Source organism: Tachyglossus aculeatus, chromosome 2 (assembly GCF_015852505.1).
Source record: "Tachyglossus aculeatus isolate mTacAcu1 chromosome 2, mTacAcu1.pri, whole genome shotgun sequence".
NCBI lineage: Eukaryota > Metazoa > Chordata > Mammalia > Monotremata > Tachyglossidae > Tachyglossus > Tachyglossus aculeatus.
The window spans coordinates 51,850,921-51,865,483 of record NC_052067.1 but is presented as its reverse complement, the minus strand read 5'-3'; the positions used below and the strand labels follow the sequence as shown (position 1 = coordinate 51,865,483).

At 42.6% G+C, this 14,563-nt stretch overlaps 1 non-coding gene across 1 annotated transcript; it reads left to right on the top strand.

The window, feature by feature from the left end:
- The first annotated feature begins 4,877 nt into the window (after positions 1-4,877).
- Positions 4,878-5,015, top strand: LOC119924629. The gene has a single exon (XR_005449332.1). It is a non-coding gene; the product is annotated as a small nucleolar RNA SNORA7 (small nucleolar RNA).
- The last annotated feature ends 9,548 nt before the right edge of the window (positions 5,016-14,563 follow it).

Here is a 14,563-nt window from a genome sequence, read left to right as displayed (position 1 = left end):
AATCACAGAGTCCAGACACCTCTTAAAGGCTCTAATAGGGATATTTCCTACCTCTAGAGCAACTTAAGTCAGCAAGGGAAACAACACACAATGGAAAACGGACATCAGCAGTGCAGAGTTAATCCCTGTCATAGACTATTCTAACCTCTACATTTATAAGACTCGGTCTTCCCACAGTTAGCCCATCTGACTCCTTGAGCAACTCCAGGCCTCACTTCTTTGTGTTTGACCTTTCCCAAGCCCTTAGCACAGTGCACTGCACCCACTGAGAGCTCAATAAATACAATTATTATTACTGTTTGATAGACAATGCCATTGTGCCTGCGCCAGACATTAGCACAACTTACTGTTCTCATCACTGTTCTTTGTGGGCAGGGAATGGGGACTGTATTTGTTGTTATATTGTACTCTCCGAAGCGCTTAGTATAATGCTTTGCACACAGTAAGTGCTCAACAAATGCAATTGAATGAATGAATTAGTGTATATATTCCAAGGATAGAGATAATTTGATCAAGATGGTCCCAGGAAAAACAAGCTCCTTGTTCCAGGTGACCTTAACATCAGAGGGGGTGGCAATTTTGAGATTTGGTCCAAAGTCCTAGGTAGAAGGGCCAGAAAAGCCTACAGCAGCCTGGCCTGAGGTAAAGAGCATGCACCTCAAAAGTCAGGGGAGCCGAGTTCTAATCCTGTCGCTGCCACTTCAGGGAGATCTCTTTCGCCCTCCCCGAGGCCCAGAGATTTACCCGAAGTGACAGACAATGGATACCTAAACATTGGGTCACTCTACAAGTTCAGATCAAAAGGCTGAATGAATGACTTCTAGACTGTAAGCTATGCATTTATTGCTGAACTGTACTTTCCAAGCACTTAGTACAGTGCTCTGCACACAGTAAGCACTCAATAGTTTTGAGTAGGATTGAACAGGATCCTGTTCCTATTGAACTGTTCAATAGGCTTGAACAGAAGAATGAATGAACATGAAGTCACCAACAGCATTCTTCTTCTTCAATATGTATTTGATTAGTGAGCTGGTAACAATACTTATGATATTCGTTGAGCACTTACTATGTGCCAGGCACTGTACTAAGTGCTGGGGTGGATAATAATAATAATGGCATTTATTAAGCGCTTACTATGTGCAAAGCACTGCTCTAAGCGCTGGGGAAGTTACAAGGTGATCAGGTTGTCCCACGGGGGGCTCACAGTCCCCATTTTACAGATTAGGTAACTGAGGCGCAGAGAATTTAAGTGACTTGCCCAAAGTCACAGAACTGACAACTGGCGGAGCCGGGATTTGAAGCCATGACCTCTGACTCCAGAGCCCATGCTCTTTCCCCTGAACCACGCTGCTTCTTTAAAGCAAATCAGACTGGATATGGTCCCTTTCCAATGTGGGGCTCACAGCCTCAATCCCCATTTTACAGAGGAGGTAACTGAGGCCCAGAGAAGTGAAGTGACTTGTCCAAGGCCACACAGCAGACAAGCAATGGAACTTGGATTAGGAACCAGGGAAACGTTCCTTCATGACTGGTTTCTGATATATCATGTCAGTGTCGCTACTCTCCTACTACAACCAAACCGACACACTTCTCTCCTTTCATGCCAACCTATTCACTGTACTTCCATTTCGTCTTCTAGGCCAACCTCTCGCCCACATTCTTCCTCTGGCCTGGAACACCCTCCCTCTTCGTATCTGACATGCAATTGGTCTCCCCACCTTCAAAACCTTATTGAAGGAACATCACCTTCAAGAGGCCTTCCCTGGCTAAGCCCTCATTTCCTCTTTTCCCACTCACTTCTGCACTGTCCCGCTTTGCTCTCTTTCTTCACCCCTCCCTCCTCAGCCCACAGCACTTATGTACTTATGGGAAGCAGCGTGGCTCAGTGGAAAGAGCACGGGCTTTGGAATCCGAGTTCAGGGATTCAAATCCCGGCTCTGCCAATTGCCAGCTGTGTGACTTTGGGCAGGTCACTTAACTTCTCTGGATCTCAGTTCCCTCATCTGTAAAATGGGGATGAAGACTGTGAGCCCCCCATGGGACAATCTGATCACCTTTTAACCTCCCCGGTGCTTAGAACAGTGCTTTGCACACAGTGAGCGCCTAATAAATGCTATCATTATTATTATCTATAATTCACTTATTTATATTCATGTCTGTCTCCCCGTCTCCACTCTAGGCATGCTGTGGGCAGAGAATGCGTCTGTTACATTGTTTTTCTTTCTTTCATTCATTCAATCAATCATGTTAATTGTGTGTTTGTGTCTGGGGCACTGAACTAAGCACTTGGGAAAGTACAATGTAACAATAAACAGACATATTCCCTGCCCACTCTCCCAAGCACTTAATATAGTGCTCTGCAAGCAGCAAACACTCAATAAATACAGCTGCCTAATTGTTTGTTTGCTTGCTTGCTTGCTTGATTGATGATGGAAACATCCATGCTGACAACCTAAATCTTGAGGCTCAGACGTTGAGATTTCAGCTGGCACGATCACAGTACCACCTTCGCACCATCATCATAAGCTACCTACATAAAAGCCTGATTGTTTGTTTGCTTGCTTGATTGATGAGGGAAACATCCACGCTGACAACCTAAATCTTGAGGCTCAGACGTTGAGACTTCAGCTGGCACGATCACAGTACCACCTTCGCACCATAATCATAAGCCACCTACAAAAAAACTCGACTTGTGAAATTCTGCTCTGGTGTCCAACACCACAAACTATGTAGCAGAATGCCTCTGACTCCTATTCCAACAACAAAGACCCTGAGACTGCAAGGTTAGACTTCCTACATGACTATAAACGCCTCTGACTTGGCCCCAAAGAAAATATTAAAGTTGGTTCTGCAAGTACTCTATGGGAGACCGTGTTCAAATTCATTAATTCATTCAATCACATGTATCATCATCAACCATGAATCCAGGACAGAAAAGAGGTTTCCCGTCACTTTGGGTGGCTTCTACTGGCCCAACTTCCCCAGATCAATCAGTCAATCGTATTTTTTGAGTGCTTTCAGTGTGCAGAACAGTGTAGTTAGCACTTAGAAGAGTGCAATGCAACAATATAAGAGACATGTTCCCTGCACACAATGGGCTTCCAGCCTGGAGGGGGGAGAACATTCATTCAATCATAGTTGTGTGTGCAAGGCACTGTACTAAGCCCTTGGGAGAGTACAATATAACAAATAGACGCATTCCCTGCCCACAACAAGCTTACAGTCTAGAAAACATTCTCAATAAACATGACCAAGAAATACTGGATGGAATTAGCTAAGGAGCATCAGGCATCAACTGACCCCAAGGACAGCAAGGGGCTTCGCAAGAGTCCTGTGACCAATGTCCATTGTTACAAATTTCATCCCATGTGACTTTGGGCAAGTCACTTAATTTCTCTGTGCCTTAGCTACCCTCATCTGTAAAATGGGGATTAAGACTGTGGGCCCCACGGTGTGACAACCTGATTACCTTGTATCCCCTTCCAGCGCTTAGAACAGTGTTTGGCATGTAGTAAGCACTTAAAAAATACCATTACGAGAAGCAGCTTGGCTTAATGGAAAGAGCCCGATGTTGGGAGTCAGAGGTCGTGGGTTCTAATTCCAGCTCTGCAACTTGCCAGCTGTGTGACTTTGGGCAAGTCACTTCTCTGTGCCTCAGTTACCTTATCTGTAAAATGGGGATTAAGACTGTGAGCCTCACGTGGGACAACCTGATTAGCTTCTATCTACCCAGCACTTAGAACAGTGCTTGGCACACAGTAAGTGCTTAACAAATACCATTTTTATTATTATTATTATTATTATTATTGAGTCACAACTGTCATCAGAGAGCCCTGCAGCCTGGAGAGGTGAGCAAAAGTCTTCAGCAAATTTCCAATTGCCCACCGACAATCTCAGGTATTGCTGTAAATGAACGAGTTGCACTCTACAACTCAATCAACAGTACACTAGTACTTCAATCTCCCTCATTAGAGTGGAAGTTCCTTGTCATTTTTTTTTATTCTGGTCTACCCAAATGCTTAGCACAGTGCACTGCACCAAGTGGGTGCCCAATAAATGCTACTACCACCACGACTACTACTACTACTACTACTACTTAACCAAGCTGAAAAGCAGTGTGGCCTAGTGGAAAGAGCACAGGTTTGGGAGTCAGAGGACCTGGTTTCTAATCTTGGTTCTGCCACCCGTCTGCTGTGTGACCTTGGGCAAGTCACTTAACTTCTCTGGGCCTCAGCTGGAAAAGTTACTGCCCCAGTGACATTTCTGCAGCAGCGGGAACATGTCTAGTGGGTACGAGCTCACCAAGAAGCTCACCCGTCTTCTGTGACCAAACTGGGAAGGGGAAGGAGTGCTGTAGTTGTTCAAAGACACATAGGTCGTCCATCTAAATAAGAGGAAGAACAGTCATGCCTCATGTGATAACTGCTGTGCCACTCTGGGAAGATTCCAGCCAATGTTAATTTGAATCAGCTTACTGAACAACAGACAAATTAAAAAAAAAATACTTCCTCAAAGTCAATGTGGCTTTAGGTCTGGATGCTATTCTTTAGTCAAAGGCTTCATCAACATTGGGTATATAGATGCAGAGTTGAAAACAGAGCCAGGTATCAGGTTTCTTACTCTCCTGGAGACCCTAGAACTTTGGAATTAGTAGTAATAGTAGTAATAGCAAAAGTAGCATGATTAGTAATCACAGTAGATGTAATATTAATCTATCAATGGTATTCTTTGAGATCCTACTGTGTTCAGAGCACTCTACTACATACTTGGGAAAGTACTATATAATAGAGGTGATAGACATAAGTCCTGCCCACAAGGAGTTCACAGTACTAGTAGCAGTAGTAGTAGCTACAATTTTAAAAGTTGTAGCAGTAGTTGTCCTCTCAGGGTCACACCTGGAGAGTCTCCAGTACTCTACCAGTCTCGACTACGGGAGGGAGAATCAAGCAGAAGCCTACCCCTTCCATTCCTAGCTTGGCCGGTGACTAACGAGCGGAAGGCAATCTGCTACAAGTCAAAACTCACCTATGTTCGACAGCAGGAGCATGGGAGAGAGTCGAGGACAGAGACTTGAGTGTACTGCGTGGAAGGCAGCATTGGTAAACCACCTCTGTATTTTTACCAAGAAAACTCTAGGGATACTCTCCCAGAATGACTACAGATGGAACTGGGGCTTTCTGGGAGAGATGTGTCCATGGCATCACTATGGGTCGGACATGACTCGACAGCAAAGACAACAACAGCAGTAGTTGTAGAAATATTTGAGGGCCTTGATTCCCCTGCTATACTCTAGATTCCTATACTCTATACATTAGACTCCTCTCTAGACTGTGAGCTCACTGTAGGCAAGGAATGTGTCTGTTTTATTGTCCTCTCCCAAGCGTTTACTACAGTGCTCTGCACAAGTGCTCAATAAATACAATTGACTGTCTTGACTGTAAACTTCTTGAGTCCAGAAATCATGTCTAACTACTATCCTGTATTCCTACAAGCGCTTAGTTCAGTGCTCTGCAGAGAGTGGGTGCTCAATAAATAATACTGATTGGTTATTGGGTGCCCACTTGGTTTAGTGCCCTGTATTAAGTGTGTGGGAAGTACAGCATAAAGAAATAACTCATTCCCCATCACTCTAGGGAATCTCCAGCTGGGTGTCAAAAAGGCCCAGAACTGAGCCACTTCCTTCCTCTCCCCCTCGTCCCCTTCTCCATTCCCCCAATCTTACTTCCTTCTCTTCCCCACAGCACCTGTATATATGTATATATGTTTGTATATATTTCTTACTCTATTTATTTTACTTGTACATATCTATTCTATTTATTTTATTTTGTTAGTATGTTTGGTTTTGTTCTCTGTCTCCCCCTTTTAGACTGTGAGCCCACTGTTGGGTAGGGACTGTCTCTATATGTTGCCAACTTGAACTTCCCAAGCGCTTAGTACAGTGCTCTGCACACAGTAAGCGCTCAATAAATATGATTGATTGATTGATTGATTACTCCACTCAAATTTCCTCTCTAGGTGCCGGGGAGGAATATGTTATCTAGCGATGAATCAATGAGTCAATCAATCCATCAGTGGTATTTACTGAGTGCATACTGGATACCGAGCACTGAATACTAAGTGCTTGGAAGTTGAAGCTGCTGGTTTCCTCTGACCAGCTCACGTTAAGCCTTCTGCTTTCCTTGCTTCTAAATGTTCAGAGAATGTTCCTAGCACCCCTTTCCTCTTCAACTTTTCAGCCTGCAGACTACACATGATAAAGCCCCGTAAAAAGCCATGACTACTTGAGAAGGAAGTGGTAATTCAACAATTTACTTTCAGGCAACACTTTTGCTATTTCATTGCTTCCCCCCACAACTCCCCTTGACTTGGTGGTGCTTGGATCAGCCCTGTGGAGGATTTCACCAGCATGGATTTCTCTTGACTTTCAAGTATTTTCCACCAGAGGTGAGTAGCAGGGGAAAGGTGGGAATGGGAAATCAGGTCAAAATATTTTTTCAATCAAGCTTCGTTCGTCAATTCACTTCAGTGATGGGACTAAGGTTATTATGTCACAAAGGTCATGAGCTACAGAATAATGAGGGTCTAAGAATGCTATTTTCTTAACAGTATTTGTTAAACACTTACTATGTGCCAGGCGCTGTACTAAAAGCCGGAGTAGATACAAGCTAATCGGGTTGGACACAGTCAGTGTCCCACATGGGGCTCACAATCTTAATCCTTATTCTAAAATGAGGGAACTGAGGCACAGAGAAATTAAGTGATCACACAGCAGACAAGTGGTGGAGCCAGCATTAAAACGCAGGTCCTCTGGCTCCTAGACCCAAACTCTATGCACTGGGACATGCTGCTTCTCATGCTATAATGCAGTTTAGATATTCTGGTCTTCTGGGAAGAGTAGTAGTGAGTACCTTATTTGTAATTCCTTTAAACTAAGCTTAGAAGTGAAAACTTATCTCCTGTTCTAGAGAGAATTTTATCATGGTCACTGCCTAGGAGAGCTGTCATTATTTAGCAAAGTGACCCCAGACAATACATTTTAAATGTCGTGAGCCCAACTGCTTATAAATAAGGTTCCTTTTTAGATCAGAGCTGATGACATATTACTCTAGTTTAGGGAAAACTTGTATGAGAATTACAAAAGCCACATGATGCCTGGAACTACCCTCAGCTGCCGAGTTGACTAAAGGACTGTTGTAGAGGAAATACAATCGTAAAAAAGAATAAAAAAGATGAAAGCAGTGGATCACTTTGGTGAACTATAGTAAATTCAATGGGAAAACACAAAAAATTAATTCTGTGCAAGATCTACATTGGATGACTAGTAGACCCTAATTTGAACTGTTACCAAAATGCCTAAAAAATGTAAATTCTTTCAAAGCAAAGCAAAACCTAAAAATCTCCGAAGTATGATGAAGAAAAGTGTCAGTGGAAAGAACCCTCTGGCTTCTTTTTAACCACTATTATTCAAAAGCAGAAGGAACAAGTATAAAGACAGAAGAGAGTTTCAACTCCAAAGGGGCTTGAAAATATTTTTTTTTAAAAAAGATTTTCTCCAAAAGCTGAATATTCATTCATTCATTCAATTGTATTTATTGAGTGCTTACTATGTGCAGAGCACTGTACTAAGCACTTGGGAAGTACAAGTCAGCAGCATATACAGACAGTACGTACCCAACAACAGGCTCATAGTCTAGAAGGGGGAGACAGACAACAAAACAAAACATGTAGACAGGTGTCAAAACCGTTAGAATAAATAGAATTACAGCTATAAGCACATCATTGTGACTTACACATTTTACAGACTGAAAAATAAGCCTGATTGTAATGTCCCTTTGGGTTCCAAAGCCACAAAATGTCTAGGGAAATATCTGGGGGGAATTTAGATGGGAAAAGGTGCAGGAGAAAAATGAAATCATGGAAAGTGGAAAAGAGAGAGAGAGTCATTGGTTCAAGATCTGTGACTATGCCATCAAGGTTTAAGAGTATCAAGATAGATTTAAAACATTTCTTACATAATACCCACTTCTGCTCTACTGCATATCTACATCGGACTAAATATATTTAGCCTGTATTGAGTTTTGATATGTGACAGTGGAAAGAGCACGGGCTTGGGAGTAACAGGTCGTGGGTTCTAATCCTAGCTCTGCCACTTATCAGCTGGGTGACTTTGGGCAAGTCACTTAACTTCTCTGTACCTCAGTTCCCTCATCTGTAAAATGGGAATTAAGACTGTGAATTAGAACAGTGCTTGGCACATAGTAAGTGCTTAACAAATACAGTCATCATCATCAACTATCTTTAAGCACCATTTTCTACCTCAATTATAGTTATTGCTTTTTCATACTTATCCATTGCTAATGATGTTAGAAAGCCCAGTGCTTAGAACAGTGCTTTGCACATAGTAAGCGCTTAATAAATACCATTATTATTAGTATTATTATTATTAAGGCCAGTTTCTATTATTCTAATAATTGAGATAATTGCTCTCCCTCACTTCAGTGTCTTATTGAAGGCACATCTCCTCCAAGAAGCCTTCCCTAAACCCTCCTCTCCTCTTCTCCCACTCCTTTCTGCATCACCCTGACTTGCTCTCTTCACTCATCCTCCCTCCCATCCCCACAGCGTGTATGTATATATCTGAAACATATGTATTTATTTATGTATATTAATGTCTATCTCCCCTTTTAGACTGTGAGCTCGTTGTGGGCAGGGAATGTATCTGTTGTTATATTGTACTGTCCCAAGAGCTTAATATAGTGCTTTGCACACAGTAAGCACTCAATAAATACAACTGAATGAATGAATGAACAATAAAAATCTGATAAAATACAAATTTTCCAAATGCATCGACAGCACTATTGTAAAGATCAAGAAACACAATTCCATAAAAGAGTGTACAGATGGCAAAGGTGTGATTTCAATGTGTCCTTTGAATGTGACATCTTTGCTATAGCATTATCATTTTTGAGTTTCTTGTCATAGTGACACATTTATGGAGTTTGATACAGTACACTGTTAATGCAGAAGTTCAGTCCTGTATGTACAATAGCTGCAGAAATTGGTTGTTAAAGCAAGGAAGGCTGTGGTTACTACAAACTTCAAGAAGGGTTCAGAACGCAAGAACTTATCTTTTCTATTTTTATTCCAATTCTCAACAACCACATATCCATACATGTTTGCAAATGGATCGTCAAATATTTCTTCTGCTATTTCATCCTGATATACTTGAATTACTGCCTATTATATCCACCTATGCAAACTACCGGCAAATCATTTTTTGTCTGTGCGTCTCCCCCTTTAGATTGTTAGTCCCTGGAGGCCAGTAATATGTATCTTGATTCTGTGGTACTTTCTATCGCACTTCTTACAGTTCTGGGGGTCCACTAGATTCTCAGGAGGTAACGGATAGATTGGAGGATTGAATGTTCAATTAATTTAGGATTGGGAGGGTTCAAAATAGACTTATTTTGAGGGAAAAGTACATTCCTAATGCGGATTCACGTCAAGAAGGGCAATCGTCACAGTCTTTAGGGTGCTGTTTTTCAGAGTCAGAAAACTGTGCTCAGTAGATCACTGTCTGTGACCAAATATGGAATTTGTCCTGTTCTGACTGTGAGACGTAGCAACTTAAACAGCCATAAGGAGTCTAAAAGTTATCTGCTAGATGCTAATTAAAAATAGACACTTGGACTTTTCAAAGCCTAATCATACAGGCTTTAAAAAGTCTATTTCCTATTAGAGATTCCCATATCTGGATTTTGAGCCCCACCTTCTCAATAACTTCCTAGACCCTGTGCTCATTATTTAATCAACTCAAATATAATTCTAACGTATACCTATTACATATGGATATATTTATATATATATATGTATATATATATATAAAATCTGTTCATAATCTACCCACATAATCACATGATTAAGCACATCACCTTGTTTTAATTCTTTCACAATATGCAATGATTGTGTGAGAATTCATGTCCTGTGGGTCCTGGGCCCAATGTCCGGCAGTGACCGGGGTTTGGGGATGTAGGTCAAGGTCACAAAATTTGAGAAGCAGAATGGCCTAGTGGATAGAGCATGGGTTTGGGAGTCAGAAGGACCTGGGTTCTAGTCCCAGCACCGCCACTTCTTTGCTGTGCTACTATGGGTAGGTCACTCAACTTCTCTGTGCCTCAGTTAGCTCATCTGGAAAATGGGGATCAGGACTGTGAGCCCCACGTGGGACACAGACTGTTGCCCAACGTGATTAGCTTCTATCTAATCCAGCACTTATTACAGTGTCTGGCACCCAAGAGCTTAGTAAATGCCATTAAAAAAAAGACACCCCTCACCCAGCAATTTTACTGATGAATACAGCATATGGGTATAAAGCACTGACTCCTCCTACTTTGGTGGATTTGGAGGTCTGGGTTGCTCTATTAATCAATCAATTGAACACTTTGTGTATGCAGAGAACTGTACGCAGAACATTTGGGGGACTACAGTACAGCAGAGTAGGTGGATGCGGCCTCTGCCCACAAGGAATTTACGGTCTAGAGGGGGAAGCAGACATTAAAATATGTCATTCATTCATTCATTCAATCATATCTATCGAGAGCTTACTGCGGGCAGAGCACTGTACTAAGCACCTGGGAAAGTACGTTGCAGCAATAAACAGTCACATTCCCTGCCCACATTGAGCTTCCAGTCCAGATGGGGAGAGACAGACATCAATAACAACAAAATAAGAGATATGTACATAAGTGCTTTGGGGCTGGAAACGGGGAAGAGCTAATGCAGCAAGTCAAGGCGATGCAGAAGGGAGCGGGAGATGATGAGTGGGACAGTCTGGGAAGGTCTCTTGGAGGAGATGTGCCTTCAGTATGGCTTTCAAGCAGGGGGGAGAGTCACTGTCTGACGGAATAGAGGAGGGAGGACATTCCAGGCCTGAGGCAGGATGTGGGCTAGGGGTCGGTGATGAGACAGACGAGATGGAGGCACAATGAGAAGGTTAGCACTAGATGAGTGGAGTGTACGGGCTGGGTTATAGAAGGAGAGAAGTAAGGCGAGGTAGGAAGGGGCATATCCTTCCTACCATTCCTCTCCAAACTCCCTTAGTTGTCTACAAACTATTTATTAAGTGCTTACTATGTGCCAGGAACTGTTCTAAGCACTGGGGTAGGTATAAGGTAAACAGGTTGTCCCACGTGGAGCTCACAGTCTTAATCCCCATTTTACAAATGAGGTAACTGAGGCACAGAGAAGTTAAGTGACTTCCCCAAAGTCACACAGCAGACAAGTGGCAGAGCCACGATTAGCGGGGATCCACCCCAGGGCTTAGTGCAGTGCCTGGCACATAGTAAGTTTTTAACCAATACCACAACTATTATTATTGTAATCAATCAATGGTACTTATTGAACGCTTACTGTCTGCAGAGCACTGAACCAGGTGGAAGGCATGTTCCCTGCCCACAACAAGCTCACCTTCTAGCAGAAAAGAATAATCTGTGCAGAAGTAGGGAGAAGAGGCTCACTCTGTTTCTCTTTGAAATACTCCAACATGCTTTCTATTCATTTCTTGTGAGAACAACCTCATACAGAGTCAAAAATCCTTCTCGAGATCTGGAAACTCTCAAGAGATTTTGCTGCCTGAGCAATTATGTAAGTATAGATAAGAAGTGGAGACTCCCCTCTTTGAAGACACCTTACGTTTATAGATCTCTAACTAAAAATACGTAGTAATCCACAAAATGGAGAAACCTCATGGGTTGAAACTACCTGAATGCTAAGGGGCTGGCTTAGACTTGAGGATAATATAATCGAGTTGCATTTTGGTGGGCATTCTCCTAGTGCTCTTCATAGTCAGTGCTTTTGATTTGTTCTCAAATAATGCTCTTCATTTGTCAGATACAACACTACATTAAAAAGATCTCCTTCAATCAGAAAATGACTGTCCTAAGCACTTGGAAAGTACAATTTGGCAACAGAGAGAGACAATCCCTACCCAACAATGGGCTCACAGTCTAGAAGGGGAAGACAGACAACAAAACAAAACAAGTCCTAAGCCCCGATGCCCCCTCTTCACAATTCTTACCCACTCACGATTCTTTGCATCGCAAAATCAAACGCTGTGACAGCCAAGGGCTCCAGGAAAGGAGCAGGAACTCGAGAAATACAACAAAGCAGGTAGAGGGGAGTCAATTCATGAGAATACAGCAGCACAGAGGGGGAAATTTAGTCAATGGTGGCCTATCATGTGCAGGACTTGGATGACTACAATAGAAGTAAAAAAAGAACCCTCTTGGGTCCTCCTTTATTCTTCTCAATTTTGTTCTCCTCCCCTTATTGCCAGAATTAATTTTTATATGACTCCTGCATAATAGTCCCACCACCAGTTTTAATGATACAGATATTATGCTAAGGAGTGAGGCACTTATGCCAAAAATACCATATTTACTCATATAATAGGCTACAGAAGTAGGCTTCGGTACTTTTCACTTTCAAATCCAAGTCACTCTATTAGATTGAAGCCAAGAATGTTTTTTCCATTTGGAAGAAAAATACAATTTCCCAATGTAGATGTCACAATTACACTTTAAACTTTTAAATTTAAACTTTTCGGGTCACTAGGCTAAGGAAAATGGGTCCATGATTTGTTTGTGCCCTGTGGTAAGATGGATGCCAAAATGACATTACCACTATTTCCTGAGATTTAATGTGTGTGCTTTTTGTGGTGGAAACAGTGGTTTGGGGTAAACTGGTTCATTTCCAATTACTGTCACTGGCATGCAAACAAAATCAAGATAATAATCATCTTTTCGTTGCTGTGATTGGAAATGATACTCTAAAACTAGCAGTGGCAGTAGAATTCATCTTCCTCATTATCAGAGCCTATGTTTCATAAAAGACTACGGAGGGGCAGGGTAGCACTGTAAACCTACAGTTGACACGATTCAAATTTCTAGGATCCCAGCCTAATGTGGAGATGCTACAAGGATGTGACACTGTTGAAACCCATGGACAAAGGCTTGGACTGGTGCTGATGAAGGAAAATCAGTTGGAGGTTGGTGGAAGGATTGGTGGACACTCCTGGCTGAAGTGGGAAGAATGGGAAGAAGCTAGCCGGGAACAAGGTAGAAGGCTTGTGGAGTGAGGAAGGAGACCATATCATCAGGAATTTGGAGTAGATTGGAAGGTGATATCTATGGGGTGAGAGGCCAAAAGGCAGGAAAGACAGGCAGAAATAATAATAATAATTCTGGGACTTGTTAAGTACTTACTATGGGCCAGGCACTGTACTAAGTGCTGAGGTGGATAGAAACAAATCGAGCTGGACACAGTCCCTCTCCCATGTGGGGCTCACAGTCTCAATCCCCATTTTACAGATGAGGTGAGGAAGCACAGAGAAGTGAAGTGGCTTGCCCAAGGTCACACAGCAGACAAGCGGCACAGCTGGGATTAGAACCCATGAGGCAGAGGCAGTACAGAGGCAAACCAGTGCAGAGAGAAAGAAAGAGACAGCCACAGCAGACAGAGAGCAACGGAGAATATTAATAAAAATGAGAATGGTATTTGGTAAGTGCTTATTATGTGCCAAGCACTGTTCTAAGTGCAGGGATAGATACAAGGTAATCAGGTTGTCCCACGTGGGGATAACAGTCTTAATTCCCATTTTACAGATGAGGTAACAGGCACAGAGAAGTTAAGTGGCTTGCTCAAGGTCTGATGTGGACAAGTGGTGGAGAAGGGATTAGAACCCACATCCTCTGACTCCCAAGCCCGGGCTCTTTCCACTAAGCTAACTTGCTTCTCTACTAGAGAAGCTAAGAGAATGGAAGGAGACCAAGGAAGAGATAAATACGGTGAGGGAGAAAAAGGGAGAGAGAGAGACACAGACAGAGAGACAGAGAGAGAAAGGGAGGGGGAGAGAGAGAGAGAGAGAAAGAGAGAGAGAGAGAGAGAGAGAGACTAGGGCTGGAAACAAAAAACACACATGCACACACATACACACATTCACTATTCATACAACTATTACCTCCTTTGGCTGGCGTGGCAGTGATATTTACTGAACACTCCTTTGGGGCAGAGCACAGAACTAAGCACTTGAAAAAGTACGAAAGAAGCAAGAGAAATGTTCCCTGCTCACAAGTAAGCTCTATCTGAGGGAGAGAGACATAAAACATTTGCAAATAGAGTAATCAGAAGGAAAATACTTTTGTTCGTATGATTGAATGTACACATATACTCAACTGGCAAGGAAAGATTAAAATCTAGAAGGGCTGGAAGTGTCCATTCATATGATTCTGGGTGTTGAGAAGCAGGGTGGCCCTAGTGGAAAGAGCCCAGGGCTGGGAGTAAGAGGTCCTGGGTTCTAATTCTGGCTCTGCCATTAATCTTGTTGTGTGACTTCGGGCCTCCCCCTCCCCCTATAGATTGAGAGCTTGTTGTGGGGAGGGAATGTGTCTGTTTATTGTTGTACTGTATTTTTTTAATGGCATTTGTTAAGCGCTTACTATGTGCAAAGCATAAGTTCTAAGTTCTGGGGGGGATACAAGGTGATCAGGTTGTCCCACGTGGGACT